At 40.0% G+C, this 16,324-nt stretch overlaps 1 protein-coding gene across 1 annotated transcript in view; it reads right to left on the bottom strand.

Moving 5' to 3' along the window:
* The window catches only part of LOC145010699 (uncharacterized), a 39,052-nt gene that overhangs the window by 9,108 nt on the left and 13,620 nt on the right, over positions 1-16,324 (bottom strand). The gene's annotated exons all lie outside the window — the stretch shown is intronic.

The following is a 16,324-nucleotide window of genomic DNA, read 5'->3' as shown; positions in this document are numbered from 1 at the left end:
AGGACTAAAATGGAAATTCTCTTATATAAAGGGTTAAAAGTGTAAATTTTATCCAAGAAGGGTCATAAAAAGGTAAACTCCTATTTTTTTTTTTTTGAAAAAAAAAATCCCTTAAGATAAAATACGAGTACCTCGACTAACGGCGAAACGTAATAACAAATACGCTTTCAACACCAATATCGTTATCAAACGAATTGATTCGGTCTCGAATCAATAACGAATCAAAAATCAATAAACAATAAGTACTTTAATAAACACGCGAAATTCACGAGAAGTCAATATTCAATCTTTGGGCTTGAAAGTTTCAAATCGTGCTTGTTGGGCCTAGCTAGCCCAATAACATGATCTTTGGGCCCGAAGGGAACACGCTTACATGTTATTGGGCCTTCAATGACCTAATTCCATGTAAAAGGACTTTCAATAGCTTTCTTGTGCTGTTCGGCCCCGAGGGCCCATTGGTACTGCTAGCAAAGTCGATAAGTCAAATGCGAGTTGGGCGTAGTGCCTTTCGCATTCACGATAGCCTTGCACGACTTATGGAAATAACGAGGGCTTCGTACCCTCTTTTCTCCTCGGTTGTGGGGCTATGAGAAGTCAGGGTGGTTGGATTAAGTGAGTCTTACGGACGACGCCAAAAGGATCGTTTGTAATTGGTAGTTATAAACTAGTAATTTCCGTTAATGCGTGATTATAACGACTCACAACCTATAATTAATCCAATGTCACCTGGAATTATCGGAAATAATCGTCGAATCGGTATAACAATAACAAGACACGAAATCCTATGTACGAGGAAAACATCGGGTTTTCCCGGGAAGTTCAACACTTTTATCTATGTGATGTATAGAAGGTTTAACAATTATACACGTTTACAAAAATCAACAAGCATACTACGGATCTCCACACTTTTTATAAACAATACTCTTTTAAGAAAATATCGGATTTTTTTGGGTTTTTCAAACTACACAAAAATCATTATTTTTCAAACATAACTTACGAACTCACCAACATTTCATATGTTGACGTTTTCCAAAATACTTGTATTCTCAGGTAACAGGTAAATTGAAGAATATGTATCCAGTGATGTCAGGTGTTTTGTTTAATTTAGTATCGAACGCTTTAAGTTATGGAAATGTAATGTTTAAAACAATGTACTGAATGTAAACAATAACAGTTGTACTATTTCAATGCTTGGTCATGAATGATGTTATGATTCATGTATAATCATTGTGATGGTATTCAATTGAGTCACAATAGCCCTCGGATGTTTCTGCCGTCTGGTTCGGGGGTTTGACAGGTTGGTATCAGAGCTCTGTTTATAGTGAACTAGCATATCTAACCACACATTGATATGCAACTATAAACCAAAAAAAAAGACTAACACAAATCTGAACAAAACAAGTAAAACATAACAATAAAACACCCTTGCTTGCATTAGGAACAAGAACATAACACAGAACCAAACAAGATAATGCTAGTATCTTGGTTAAGCCAGAACTGTTCTAGTCATATCAAGGAGTGGGTGTAGCCTGATCAACTACATTCCCTCCAAGGTATAACTATCACACGTTCTGATGAGATCGTCATAGCTAGGGAACCTAAAAATATACCCCTTTAGTGGCAAAAGGAGAACATCCGTTTAGTCTATACAATAGTTGTAGAGTCATAGGATAATGATAGTTTATTCGTACACCTTCCCCCAGCCTTCATGGAAGGAGAGTAGCAGGGCATCCAGTTTCATCAAGCCCTAGTGGCTCACGGGATGCTTGAAGATGAACCTGAAGGGAATCAAGAGGAAGCACACGCCGTCGGACCTGATGAGTACACGGACGCTGACTACGAGTTTGAGGAGACCGATGATGACATGGAGGAAGGACAAGACTCGGGCAAGGATAACACCACGTCATTTGTCGGTGAGGCGCAACCGGACCACCCCGCCCCACCAGTGAACCCCGCAAGGGAGAATCGCTCTCCCGAAGCTGAGATTGCTACCCTGCGGCAACAACTGTTCACCATGGAAGCACGTGCAATGCAAGCTGAGCATGAGAGGGATGAGGTCATCGGAGACATGACAGAGATGGCTCAGTTGTTGGCTCAGCACTTCGGCATATGATCTCGCCACTATCTTAGGACAGACCATGGAGTGCTAGAGATAGACTTATCTTACTAGGTCATTAGGAACTATGTTATATACCCCGACTCTATGTTTAAGTGACTACACTACTCATAGAGCCATTATACTGTCGAACTAGTACCGTTTATGTATGCTCTTTTGAGCAAAATTTTCATGTACCAAAGTGCGGATAATAGTAATGAAAGATTTATTATGTTTATTTGTGACGTTATAATCTGCTATGTGTTACGTATCCATGATTGTATGCTAAATTGTAGAAGTACCCAAGTTAGTGCCACACACCTAGCTCATAGGATCACGCTCACACAAAAAGCACAGATACTCAACATCTTTCTGTTCCTTGGCAGAAAGATGCCTCCACGACCTAGTCGCGGAAACCCTGGACGAACCCCACCCGAAGTTGACTCCACTGCATTCCAGGCAGTCGTATCTGCTGCGGTCGCTGCAGCAATGGCGCAAATTCACCAAGGGAATAATGAAGGAGGCAACAGACTAGGGGCTGGGAGTTCGAACAACGGAATGAATCAAGGACTCACCAAAACATGTACTTACAAAGACTTCACAAACGCCAAACCACGAACCTTTAATGGCACTGGAGGAGTGATCACCCTGAAACGATGGATCGAAAAGGTGGAATCGGTGTTCGAAATATGCGATTGCCCTGAAGAGATGAAGGTGAAGTTTGTTGCATGCACCTTTGTTGACCAAGCACTCACTTGGTGGAACGGACACGTGGAAGCCATGACACTCCCCATAGCCAATTCCATGCCATGGACAGAAATGAAAGAAATGCTGATGGCCGAATATTGTCCTCGTGGTGAAATTCAGAAAATGGAACAAGAGCTGTGGAACCTCACTATCCGGAATGCTTATATAGATGCCTACATATCAAGCTTTAGCGAACTATATCTTCTATGTCCTGGCATGATCACCTCGGATGGAAAGAAGATCGAGCGATTCATCTGGGGACTAACCTCTCCGATCCAAGGAAATGTGATAGCTGCAAATCCCGAAACTTTCGATAGTGCTAAGATATTGGCCAAGAAGCTGTATGACCACAACAACAAGAAAGGTTAGAAGCCAGCAGAGGCGGAAGCCAAGAAGGAGAGTGATGGCAAGAAGGGGAAGAAAAACAAGAGAAAGGGGTGTCAAGGCTCCAAGACTTCCAAGAAGCAGCCGACAGTGGCGGTTAATGCTGCCACCGCACAAGTTCCGACCACACTACATGCTCTAGCCTCAGCTGCTCCAAATGCTCCTAGACCTTATTCCGACAATCTTCCTAAGTGCAACAAGTGCGGCTTCCATTACAATGGAGAATGCAAGGAGATGCAGTGCACCAATTGCAATCGGAAAGGGCACACATCAAGGTACTGCAGGACTTACCCTCCTCAGAATCAACAATAGGGAAGCAACAACAACAACAACCACAACAACAACAACACCAACGTTGGCGGCAACAATGCCGGACCTAGCCACACCTGCTATGGGTGTGGAAGGACTGGGCATTTTCGTCGCGATTGCCCTAACAACAACAATTCCAGAAATGGAGGGACGAGAAGGGTGCTGGCCATGGGTCAGGGGGAGGCAATTCAGGATCCCGCTGTTGTTACCGGTACGTTTCCCCTAAACCACACTTACGCATGCATCCTATTTGACACCGGAGCAGAGCGAAGCTTTGTGAGCAATAAGTTTAAACACTGTTTAAAACAACCCCAGAAGCTCAATGAAACCTTTGCGGTGGAAATGGCCAATGGGAAAACCGAATCCACTGGGGAAATCTACACCGGATGTACCCTAACCTTAAATCAACACGTCTTTCGAATAGACTTAATGCCTGTTTCCATTAGGAGTTTCGATGTGATTATTGGCATGGACTGGTTAAGCCCCCACCATGCTGAAATTATGTTTCACGAGAAGGGCGTTCGCCTTCACCTTCCCAATCACGAAACCCTAGTTATTTACGGAGACAAACCTAACACGAACCTTCGTCTCATCTCATGCGTCCAGGCACAGAAGCACCTATGAAAGAAAGATTTGGCGTTCTTGGCTCACATAATGGATAAAACGAAGGAGGAGGTTAACATTCAAGACATTCCAGTAGCACGTGAATTCCCAAACGTATTTCCTGAAGATCTTCCTGGAGTACCCCCAGAGAGACAAGTTGAGTTCCGAATTGACCTCGTTCTAGGAGCATCTCCTCTCACTAAATCGCCTTACCGGCTAGATCCTGTTGAAATGCAGGAATTGTCCAGCCAACTCAGCGAACTCCTGGGCAAGGGATTCATCCAACCCAGCTACTCGCCATGGGGAGCTCCAGTCCTCTTTGTAAAAAAGAAGGACGGATCTTTTAGAATGTGCATCGATTACAGGGAGTTAAATAAACTCACCGTCAAAAATCGTTATCCACTCCCACGAATCGACGATCTATTTGACCAGCTCCAAGGAGCTAGTTACTTCTCTAAGATAGATCTACGGTCCGGGTACCATCAACTCTAGGTTCGGGAATGAGTTTGTCGTAATGCCCTTCGGTCTAACAAATGCCCCCGCCGCATTTATGGATCTGATGAACCGAATCTGTCGACCATTCCTCGACAACTTTGTAATCGTCTTCATTGATGACATTCTCGTCTATTCCCGAAGCGAAGAAGAGCATGGACAACATCTCCGACAAATCCTAGAAACCCTGCGAACGGAAAATCTATACGCAAAACTTTCTAAGTGTGAGTTCTGGCTCCGTAGCGTGAACTTCTTAGGTCATGTTGTTAGTCGGGAAGGAATTCATGTGGATCCTTCTAAGGTCAAAGTCGTCGAAGGATGGGCAGTCCCGACAACACCCACAGAAATCCGCCAATTCTTAGGCCTAGCAGGCTACTATAGGAGGTTCATTCAAAACTTCTCTAAGATCGCCAAGCTACTTACCTCGCTTACACAAAAGGGCGTACCATTCAAATGGACGAACAAACAATAAGTTGCATTCCGAACCCTGAAGCAAGCCCTCTGTAGTGCCCCGGTACTATCTCTACTAGAGGGAACAGAAGATTTTGTGGTCTACTGTGATGCGTCGAATCAGGGTTTAAGTTGCGTTCTCATGCAGCGTGGAAGAGTGATAGCTTACGCATCCCGCCAACTAAAGACACACGAAGTGAATTATACAACCCATGATCTGGAATTGGGAGCGGTGGTCTTTGCTCTGAAGATTTGGAGGCATTACCTTTATGGTACGAAGTGCACCATCTTCACGGACCACAAAAGTCTCCAGCATATCTTGAACCAGAAAGAGTTGAATATGAGGCAACGAAGATGGGTTGAATTATTAAACGATTACGAGTGTGAAATCAAGTACCACCCGGGCAAGGCCAACATGGTAGCTGATGCATTGAGCCGGAAGGAGTACTCTAATCGTCGTGCGAAAACTCTCTCAATAACCATCGAATCTCACCTAACCACTCAGATTGGAATAGCCCAGTCAGAGGCCATGAAGACGGAAAATAGAGCAAGCGAAGCATTATGCGGAATGAAGAAGAATCTAGAGGAAAAAGAGAACGGAGTTACTGTTTCATGAACCGTATTTGGGTCCCTAAACTCGGAGGGTTCAGAGAGGTAGTCATGAATGAAGCTCACAAAACGCGATACTCCATCCATCCTGGTTTGGAAAAGATGTACTTGGATATTAAACAACATTATTGGTGGCCTAACATGAAGGCAGAAATTGCCACCTATGTCAGCAAATGCCTTACTTGTGCCAAAGTAAAGGTGGAGTACCAGAAGCCCTCGGGGTTATTACAGCAACCGGTGATTCCCAAGTGGAAATGGGAAGAGATTTCTATGGATTTTGTGACCAAGCTACCCAAGACGTCAGATGGATTAGACACCATATGGGTAATAGTTGACCGACTGACGAAATTCGCTCATTTCCTGCCAATAAAAGAATCCTACAAGATGGAGAGACTGACACGATTATACATTCGAGAAATCGTGAGACTTCATGGAGTACCAGTGTCTATTATCTCGGATAAAGACAGTAGATACACCACGTTTTTGGCAATCACTTCAGAAAGCAATTGGAACCCATCTCGACATGAGCACCGCTTATCACCCACAAATGGACGGTCAAAGCGAACGAACCATCCAGACGCTCGAAGACATGCTTCGCGCATGTGTGATAGACTTTGGGAAGTCTTGGGATACCCACTTACCCTTAGTCGAATTCTCGTATAACAACAGTTACCATTCGAGCATCAAGGTCGCTCCTTTCGAAGCACTATATGGGCGTAAGTGTAGATCACCGTTGTGTTGGGCTGAGGTGGGCGACACCCAGCTAGCAAAGAAAATGGCATCGGACAACGCGTTAACGGGACCGGAGATCATACGTGAAACCACATAAAAGATAGTTCAAATCAGAGCTCGACTACAAGCATCGCACGACCGACAAAAGAGCTACGCCGATAAACGACGAAAGCCCTTAGAGTTTTGGGTCGGGGATCGAGTGTTGTTAAAAGTTTCGCCTTGGAACGGGGTCATTCGTTTCGGAAAACGAAGAAAACTGAACCCACAATACATTGGACCTTTCGAGATCGTTGCCCGAATAGGTCCAGTGGCGTACAAACTGCAACTACCCGCTGAGCTAAGTAGTACACCCCGTGTTCCATGTTTCCAACCTAAATAAGTGCCTATCAGATGAAACTCTCATCATTCCCCTTGACGAAATTGAAATCAACGATAATCTCCTGTTCATCGAAGAACCAGTCGAAATCATGGACAGGGAGGTAAAGCGTACTAAGCAAAGTTGAATCCCGATCATGAAAGTACAGTGGAACGTGAAGCGTGGGCCAGAATTCACGTGGGAACGTGAAGACCAAATGAAGCAAAAGTACCCTCACCTATTCTAGCATTCTCAAATCTAGCTTTTAAAAGAATTTCGGGATGAAATTCCCTCTAACGGGGGGATGATGTCACAACTAGAAATTTTTGTGCCTTGTAGATTACAACAATTAAGCCAAATTATGAATCAAAGACACAAGAGCATGTATGATGCATACGCTATGACAATAAAATTTCAAACAAACACCTAGGGGTGTCAATTTATGACACGACACGACAAAAATACACGACACGAAACGAAATCAGGACGAAATCAAAATTCGAATTCGTTTTCGTGTCGTGTTCGTGTTAAGTTTAAAAAACACGATGTCGTGTCGTGTCGTGTTCGTGTTTACAAATCCACACGAAATTAACACGATTGAGCATGTATTTGTCATGTTTTCGTGTTTGTCGTTTTTATCGTGTTATATATGATTAAATATGAATTAAATAAAATAATAGTTATGTAATATTATCTTTGTCGTGTCGTGTCGTGTTGTCGTTTTTTAATTAGTTCGTTTTCGTGTTAGTGAAAAAAAACACGACATCGTGTTGTGTCGTGTTCGTGTTACAAAAAACCTTGTCGTGTCGTGTCGTGTCAAACAAAAACACGACACGACGGCCCGATTTGACAGGCCTACAAACACCCCATGCAAGCAATTCAAGTAGTTAATAAGCAATTGGAAACCCTAGAAGTCCTTTTTTAAGTCCATTTTGGACTAGGACTTCCTTACTGGGCCCAACGGACCAATAAGCTTTTAATTTGACCATCTTGGGCTTAGAACTCTTAAATGGGATCTAATTGGACCCACTTCCAATTATTTCATTATTTTGGGCCATATTGGGCCTAGAATGAAATAAATTAATTATATGAACCATTTTAGGCCATAATTAACCTAATTTAGCCCTAATAGGTCATAAAAAAATTATACTTTGATTTAATTGAGTCAAACATCATCTAACTTAACTATAATATGGGCTTAGGGGCAAAAATCCCAAAAATCTCCTCTTTCCCCTCTCCATTCTCGGCCCAAGCCCACAAAGAGGAAGAGTTGACTTTGTTGGGTGCCACCTCACTTTTACATCAAGGATCTCCATGCAACACTCATACATCCATCCAACCATCTTATCAATTCTCTCTCTTCTCCCTTCTCTTTCTTCTCTCGGCCGAATCCAAGCACACACACACACCCACATTTCACTCTCCATTCTCTCAAGAAAACTCTCTCATATCTCCTTCATATTTTCGAGATCTAAGAAGTATTCAAGGGGATTCTCACACAAAAATCATCATCTAAGGTAAGTTGATGTCAGATCCATAAGCTAGTTATTTCATTCCATTCAAGAATCACCTCTTAATCCATTAAAACTTATGATTTAGCACCTTAGAAGCATCTAAGTTCGAGATCTTCCAAGGAGGGTTGTTAAGGCCAAATTTTCTTCTCATTTTTCTTCCAAAACCGAAACCACACCCAAGGTGAGCTTCATACCCCTAATTTTTCGGTTTTTATAAGTTTTTGTGTGGGAAAATACAAGCAAATGTGTAGATCTATGAGTAATGTATGCCTTGTGTGATTTTATGCTTATATGTATGATCTTATGTGATTTGTGATGTTTATGTTATCCAAAAGAACCTAAAAATCGAGAACTGCAATATGAGGAATGAAATAAGTATAACTCATACCATTTCACACTAATCAAGTCTAGAAAAATAGTTTAGTTGGTTAAAATGAACATTTTTGGACTCAAAATGTCAAAAATACAAAACTAAGGGGCCCAAAACGACAAAAGATAATTTCTGAAGGTTAAAATGAGTCTAAACAGTTTCTAGTATATATTTTCTGAATATCAACACTTTTGAAGAGTTAAAAATGTGAATTTTGAACATAATGGGCTAAAATGGGCTTTTCGGCCCAATAAAGCCCCAATTTGCGAGATTTTTGAAATTGAGGGGCTGAAAATGCACATTTATGTAAAAAAGGGGATTAAAAGTATACTAATACCATTTCAAGGGCTAAAAATGCTTTTCAAATTAAAAAGGGACCAAAAATGCAAAAAAATTCCATTTTGGGCCAAAATTGTAAAAGTTACGAAAATGGGGGTTTCAACCGAGAAAATTTCATTTTTGAAGGACTTAAGCTGTTTATCAAGTAAATCTAGGCTGAAAATGTCTTTTTAATAAGTTTTGATACTAATGTGTCAAGAAAAATGGTTTAAGGACTAAAATGAAAATTCTCTTATATAAAGGGTTAAAAGTGTAAATTTTATCCAAGAAGGGTCATAAAAAGGTAAAATCCTATTTTTTTTGAAAAAAAAAACAAATCCCTTAAGATAAAATACGAGTATCTCGACTAACGGCGAAACGTAATAACAAATACGCTTTCAACACCAATATCGTTATCAAACGAATTGATTCGGTCTTGAATCAATAACGAATCAAAAATCAATAAACAATAAGTACTTCAATAAACAAGCGAAATTCACGAGAAGTCAATATTCAATCTTTGGGCTTGAAGGTTTCAAATCGTGCTTGTTGGGCCTAGCTAGCCTAATAACATGATCTTTGGGCCCGAAGGGAACACACTTACATGTTATTGGGCCTTCAATGACCTAATTCCATGTAAAAGGACTTTCAATAGCTTTCTTGTGCTGTTGGGCCCCGAGGTCGCATTGGTACTGCTAGCAAAGTCGATAAGTCAAATGCGAGTCGGGCCTAGTGCCTTTCGCATTCACGATATCCTTGAACGACTTATGGAAATAACTAGGGCTTCGTACCCTCTTTTCTCCTCGGTTGTGGGGCTATAAGAAGTCAGGGTGTTGGATTAAGTGAGTCTTACGGACGACACCAAAAGGATTGTTTGTAATTGGTAGTTATAAACTAGTAATTTCCGTTAATGCGTGATGATAACGACTCACAACCCATAATTAATCCAATGTCACCTGGAATTATCGGAAACAATCGTCGAATCGGTATAACAATAACAAGATACGAAATCCTATGTACGAGGAAAACATCGGGTTTTCCCGAGAAGTTCAACACTTTTATCTATGTGATGTATACACGGTTTAACAATTATACACATTTACAAAAATCAACAAGCATACTACGGATCTCCACACTTTTTATAAACAATACTCTTTTCAGAAAATATCGGATTTTTCTAGGTTTTTCAAACCACACAAAAATCATTATTTTTCAAACATAACTTATGAACTCACCAACATTTCATATGTTGATGTTTTCCAAAATACTTGTATTCTCAGGTAACAGGTAAATTGAAGAATATGTATCTAGTGATGTCACGGTGTTTTGTTTAATTCAGTATCGAACGGTTTAAGTTATGGAAATGTAATGTTTAAAACAATGTACTGAATGTAAACAATAACAGTTGTACTATTTCAATGCTTGGTGATGAATGATGTTATGATTCATGTGTAATCATTGTGATGGTATTCAATTGAGTCACAATAGCCCTCGGACGTTTCCACCGTCTGGTTCGGGGGTGTGACACTAGGCTAGGGATCTTCAGGAATTGCATGAAAAAAATTGCCTGATTGCGTGGTGCCTGCTAGCCTAGGGTTTCCTTTACATGAAATTGACATCATTACTGCAGTAATTTAGTGTATGCACCACAGTTGTACATAATTAAGACCTAATAGTCTGAGAATGTTTGATTTAGCCTTATGTTCTGTTCTTGTTTGATTGGGAGCTTAGGGTAGGATTGGATATTCAAAAGTCTATCGGGTCCAGCATTATGTATGGCTAGCATGCACTAGTGCTGCAGGGTTGGTGGAAGTTTCGTGAGTGGGTAGGTGTTGGGATAAGTCCGTCGATTTCGAGTCGTCTAACATTCCTCAGGAATCGGACTTGAGTGTTCGATGTAATTATATGTATTGTTAGGGCGTTGTGGTAATACTTGGAACAAATATGGGTAGGTGTGGAAGGTAGTAAGGGCCCGTACTACTGAAAGCACAGGACCCATACGATTTCTCAAGATGAAGTCTCTGATCTCTGAAATCACCAGATCCGCTCCTCTTTCAACCTCCTTTTGCCTTAGTCACCTCCTTTTTGCAATCACACCAACAAAATGATCAAAAGTGGCCTCTCCTCCCTCACAAACGCTCTAGATCTCTTAGGGTCTCTCTTTGGGGTTTGGTAGCTGCAAATGATGGCCCTAGGGGCCTTTAAATAGGTGCCAAACCCGGGAAATTAGGGTTTCATTAAATAGTGTGGACTCGTCGAGTCCGGTCTTGAACCCGGATGAGAATCTGTGACCCTACTCGGCGAGTGTAAGCACCAACTCGCGAAGTCCCTCTACAAACTCCAAAATATATGAATAAAATAATATACCTGGGAATCTGAAAGTTACAAATATACTTTTAAAAAAAAATGAGGTGAAATGAGGGAAGTGAAAAGGTGATAATTTCGTGGGATTCAAAGAGAGAGGGGAAATGAAGTGGCATTGGAAAGATGAGTACACCCACAAATCTAAATTTTTTCCGTAGCACGATAAACAATAACTTATATATAATAATATAAGATATAAATGATATTTTATATACAAAAGATATGTCTATCCCAAACGTTAGGCACAATTTCTCCTTTCAAGAAGATTCGAGTTTGATCCCCGTTTCTTATTTTAGGATCACATAATTATGGATCCGGATTAACCCAATCTAGGGATGGAAAAAAATCTCATACCCGATGGAGAATCCGAAACCAAAACCCGTTTTGACTGGGGAATCCCCACATTGACGGGGGATGGGGAATCCACAAATAAAAAAAATGAGGATGGTGATTGTTGGATACGGGTTGATGCAAAATATGAGACCTTGGGGTGCAAGGTGAAATAGTGTAAGATTTTGGATTAGGCATATCGAGGGAAGATTGCTAGCCATTGTATATGGTACGCCTCATCTGTCACACCCCAAAATCAAGAACGGTGGAAATGTTCTGTGGCGGAGGACGTCATGTACAGTATCACAACAATGAAAAGTAGTAAACAAGCAACAGTATCATCCATTGCATTAATAACATAATTTTAATACAAGTCTTCTGACAAATTGTGATAAACACTAAAGTATAATCAAAATGAAAGATGAGTCTTGAACGAGCTCCATCTTCTCTAAACCTTGCATTGGTACCTGTCTATTGATGACCTGAGGATACATGTTATTTTGAAAGAGAGTATCAGCTTTAAAGCTGGTGAGATCATAAGTATTTTAGTGTCTTAATTTGTATGTAAGAAATTGTTTGTATATGAACTGTAAGTATGGAAAGTGTATATGAACTGTAAGTATGGAAAGTGTATATGAACTGTAAGTATAAAAATGTTTGTAAAACAACTGTAAACGTTTGAAAAACCCTAGAAATCCCTATGATTCCTATTATTATATAAGGGTGTCTTCTACCAAGACCTAACTGTTCTAAATGTTCGTTTCTTGTAAAAGTGTCTAATTTTCCCAACTGTAACTATCATTAACAAAATATAGTTTGTACATTTAATGTTTAAGTGGAATGATCACTAAATATATGTAAAGGGAAAATTAATGTAGTACTGTAGTGTTGTATTATAGGAACTACTACTGTACTAACTACCTTAAACCGGATTTATATTAAGGTATCATGTGATTAATTGTACCATACTATCGACTGGATAAACAACGACAAATGTAGGTCGTAAAATGAAATGACGTTTGGCACCCGCAGACATGCAGGTCCGGCTGTAGCTAGCAGCAAGGTGTATGATAGTCAATCCAGTATAGATCTATACGCAAACTCATGCTCTCCCTTAAAGAGACTCTGGCTACAACACGAGCCATGACATTGAAGTCATGCTCCGATTCAGATCACAATGGTTAACGTATTAATGTATATGTAATGTAATGTTACTCGTTCTAGTATCGTTGTATATGTTCTCTTTCTAGTATAGTTTTATATGTTCTCCTTCTAGTATAGTTGTATATGTTCTCTTTCTAGTATGGTTGTATATGTTCCCCTTCTAGTATAGTTGTATATGTTCTCTTTCTAGTATAGTTGTATATGTTCTCATAGTAAGGTACTGTAATGTTCTAGCTGTAATGTATGATCTCTCTATCTAGCAAGTAGTGACTCATGAATGAACTGACTCAATGTATGATATCGCGTTCTGGTAATAGTTCTACTATCTTCCTAAACTACCCATATGGTAGTTTACTAGTAATCTAACTGGTACGTATGGACATAGATGTATACCCTTGCTACCCAAGGGCATTGGATGAACTGGAAGGACCTTTATGACTATATATGTACACATGATATATAACAAATATTTAAACGACCTTCGGACGGGTACCCGATATCCCACCAGACCACATCTCGAGCGTGAAAAGGAAATAGGGTGGATAGCCTTCCTAAGTCTTTTGAACATTCCTTATATAAATATACATATATAGGCGTGCAATTTATAATATAAAAGCATAAAGTAAGTTTTGTAAAACCTTTGAACATAATTATTATCTAAGAAAAGATCGACGTGATGTCAATCTATAAAACCGTTTGAAGGCATGGGTTTGATAGAACAGTTTAGTATAAAGAAACATTTGTTTGAAACACAATTGTAAATAAGTTTGAAATATAACATACAGAGTAAAATGTACATTGTAATAAGGAGTTTTAAACACATAAAGTGTTTATGAAAAACATTTGAAGGAAACTGTTTGGTAAAACGACTAATGAGTAGCCAATCATTTAAATGTTGCTTATTAATCACATTTGAATGATATAATAATTAGCATAATTCTACTTGTACCCCCCCCCCCCCCCCATAAAACATTTAAAAACAGTTAAAAACGTTGATTAAGGGGTATGAACTCACCTGTAACAAGTGGATCGGAAGGAAGTGTCGGATGAGTGCTTGGTGTCAAGTGAAGACTTAGACACGCACAAAGATCCTAATAACATATAAGGATATATGTATATGAACAATTAGTCTTTAAACAACTAATAAACAAATTCAAGACACTCTAAGGCATGACAAACACTTTAAATGTTATAAGTGCTAAGGAGTGCATCTAAGTGTTGTAGGGAAAGGATAGTATGATTGGGGTTCAAGGAACACTCTTAAAATGAGTTTACTCCCTAAGGAACAACACCCCCTGAGTTTACGGGTGTAAAATCTTGAGTTTACGGTCGTAAACTCCTAACTTTTTGACCATTTGTTGGTTTGAAGTCTTCTAAGCTATTCCAAGGATTCCTACTTCATGATTTAGCCTTAGGATGTGTTGTGTGGCATCAAAACACTCCTAAATGGAGTTTACGGTCTAAGGACCATTTCTCCATGAGTTTACTACCTTAAACTCATAAGTTTGGTATTTGGCGGTTTTCAAGTCCTTGGCTCAAACATGGCAATAGTCTAGGTTAGATTTAGACATAAGGAACAACCGTGGGACATTTATGGGACTTTTACACCTCATTTGAGGTGTTTACGGTTTTGGGAGCTCCCCAAACCATAAACACATAAAAATATATGATTTTGGTGCTTTTTGTGTGATACACCCATCAAGGATGGATCTAGACAAGTCCCTAAGGCATTGTGAAGCATTTAGACACCCTAAAGCGCCCTAAGGCACTATATTTGGTGTTTACGGTTTTAGGAGCCTCCCAAAACCATGAACACCTTGTTCTTGGTGTTCTTGGGACTTTTCCTTGGTATAAACATGTATATCAATCTTAAAATGACTCTAGGATAGAAGTACTTACATAGAGGAAGCTTGAAATGAACTTTAAGTCCAAGAACACTTAGTGTGTGTTCTTGGTGTTTTTGGAAAATAATCAAAACACAAAAATGGATGGATTAAAGGATGTACAATCACTAGATTAAGTGATATAATAACTTGAAAGGGCTAGAAACACATACTAGATTGAAGATTTTGAATAAAAACTTGGATGATACTTGAGAGGATATTTTGGAGTTTACTCTTTTGACATTTGGGGAGTAAACACAAATGACTAACTTTTTGGGGAGTAAACTCATACATAGGTATGAGTTCACGGTTTTGGGTGATTTCTCAACCCAAAACATAAAAGTTTGGTCGAGAATTTCTAAGACGCGAGGCGTTTGCGGTTTTTAAAATTCAAAACCCGAGATGACACTTTCTTTCACCCGTTCGTTTAAAAATAATATTAAAATAATCAAACGAACTTTATATTTCTTAAAAATAAGAAATAATGACATTGACTTATGATACGAAGTGGTTGACTTTTTGGGTGTGACCGAATGGAAATTTCGGGTTGTCACATCATCCATGTAGTTGAAAGTGTTGATAGGTCACAAAGATAGCTCAAGTGCTAGGAGTTGTATGGATGTGTGTCAGAACCATTGTACCTATCGAGATGTTGAGGATATTTTGATCAAGATATTGCTTCATTTGGGAGCGGTAGAGTTTCTTGTTAAGGGATTAGTCAGTTTCGTTGTAACACCCCGATTCTCAGGTGTTGTTTAAATAAGATTTATTGGGTTAAGCTCTACTTGACGAGTTGGTTGACCTACTCGTCGAGTAGTAGCGGGGTGGGATCGCATGTTAAGTGACCTAATCGACGAGTCCATATTGGGACTCGGTGTGTAGGAGCTGGCAGATGAAACCCTAAATCTCGGGGTTTGCACCTCTATTTAAAGGAGCCTCAGCCTCCTTTAGCCTCTTTGCAGTCTTTGAGAGCCCCTTAAAACCCTAATATGCGTGTGCGTGTGTCCATTGTATGTTTGAAGCTTGAAAAGAGGATTATTTGGAGGGAGAAGGCTTGGAGGAGAAGGAGATTGGAGCAAGTAGAGTGTGGAATCAACTCTTATCTCAATTATCATATTTTGGAGGTAACCACATCGCCTTTTTCCTTGTGAATCTCTTCTATTGGTTGAGTTTTAGGGTTTTTGGTGAGATAATAAGTTGGAAAGATGAGTCATGGGCTAGATCTAAGGTTGTAACTTCAGATCTGGACCCTCCTTGGATTCTAGAAGCATAAAGTTTCAGTTTTGGTCATGATTAAGGTCCCTCTTGAGCATGAAGTTCAATTAAGAACTTAAAATAGGCATTTAGAGCCTTTATAGCCATGCATGCACGTAAAGTTTGCAACTTTACGTGATAAGCATGCCCTAGAAGCTTGGATTTGTGATTTGGAGCCGCTGCATGGCTCAAAACAAGTCAGTATGGAAAGTAGACTGAATGGACTCGGCGAGTCGCAAGGTTTACTTGGCGAGTCACATGAAGATGTCCGTGAACTCGAAGAGTTGGATGAACAACTCGGCGAGTCCGATGAAGATTACCATAAGACTTGACGAGTGAAGAACAACTTGG

Source organism: Lactuca saligna, chromosome 8, assembly GCF_052625555.1.
Source record: "Lactuca saligna cultivar CGN05327 chromosome 8, ASM5262555v1, whole genome shotgun sequence".
Classification (NCBI taxonomy): domain Eukaryota; kingdom Viridiplantae; phylum Streptophyta; class Magnoliopsida; order Asterales; family Asteraceae; genus Lactuca; species Lactuca saligna.
The sequence above is the reverse complement of the archived record's forward strand: the minus strand, read 5'-3'. Positions and strand labels throughout refer to the sequence as shown.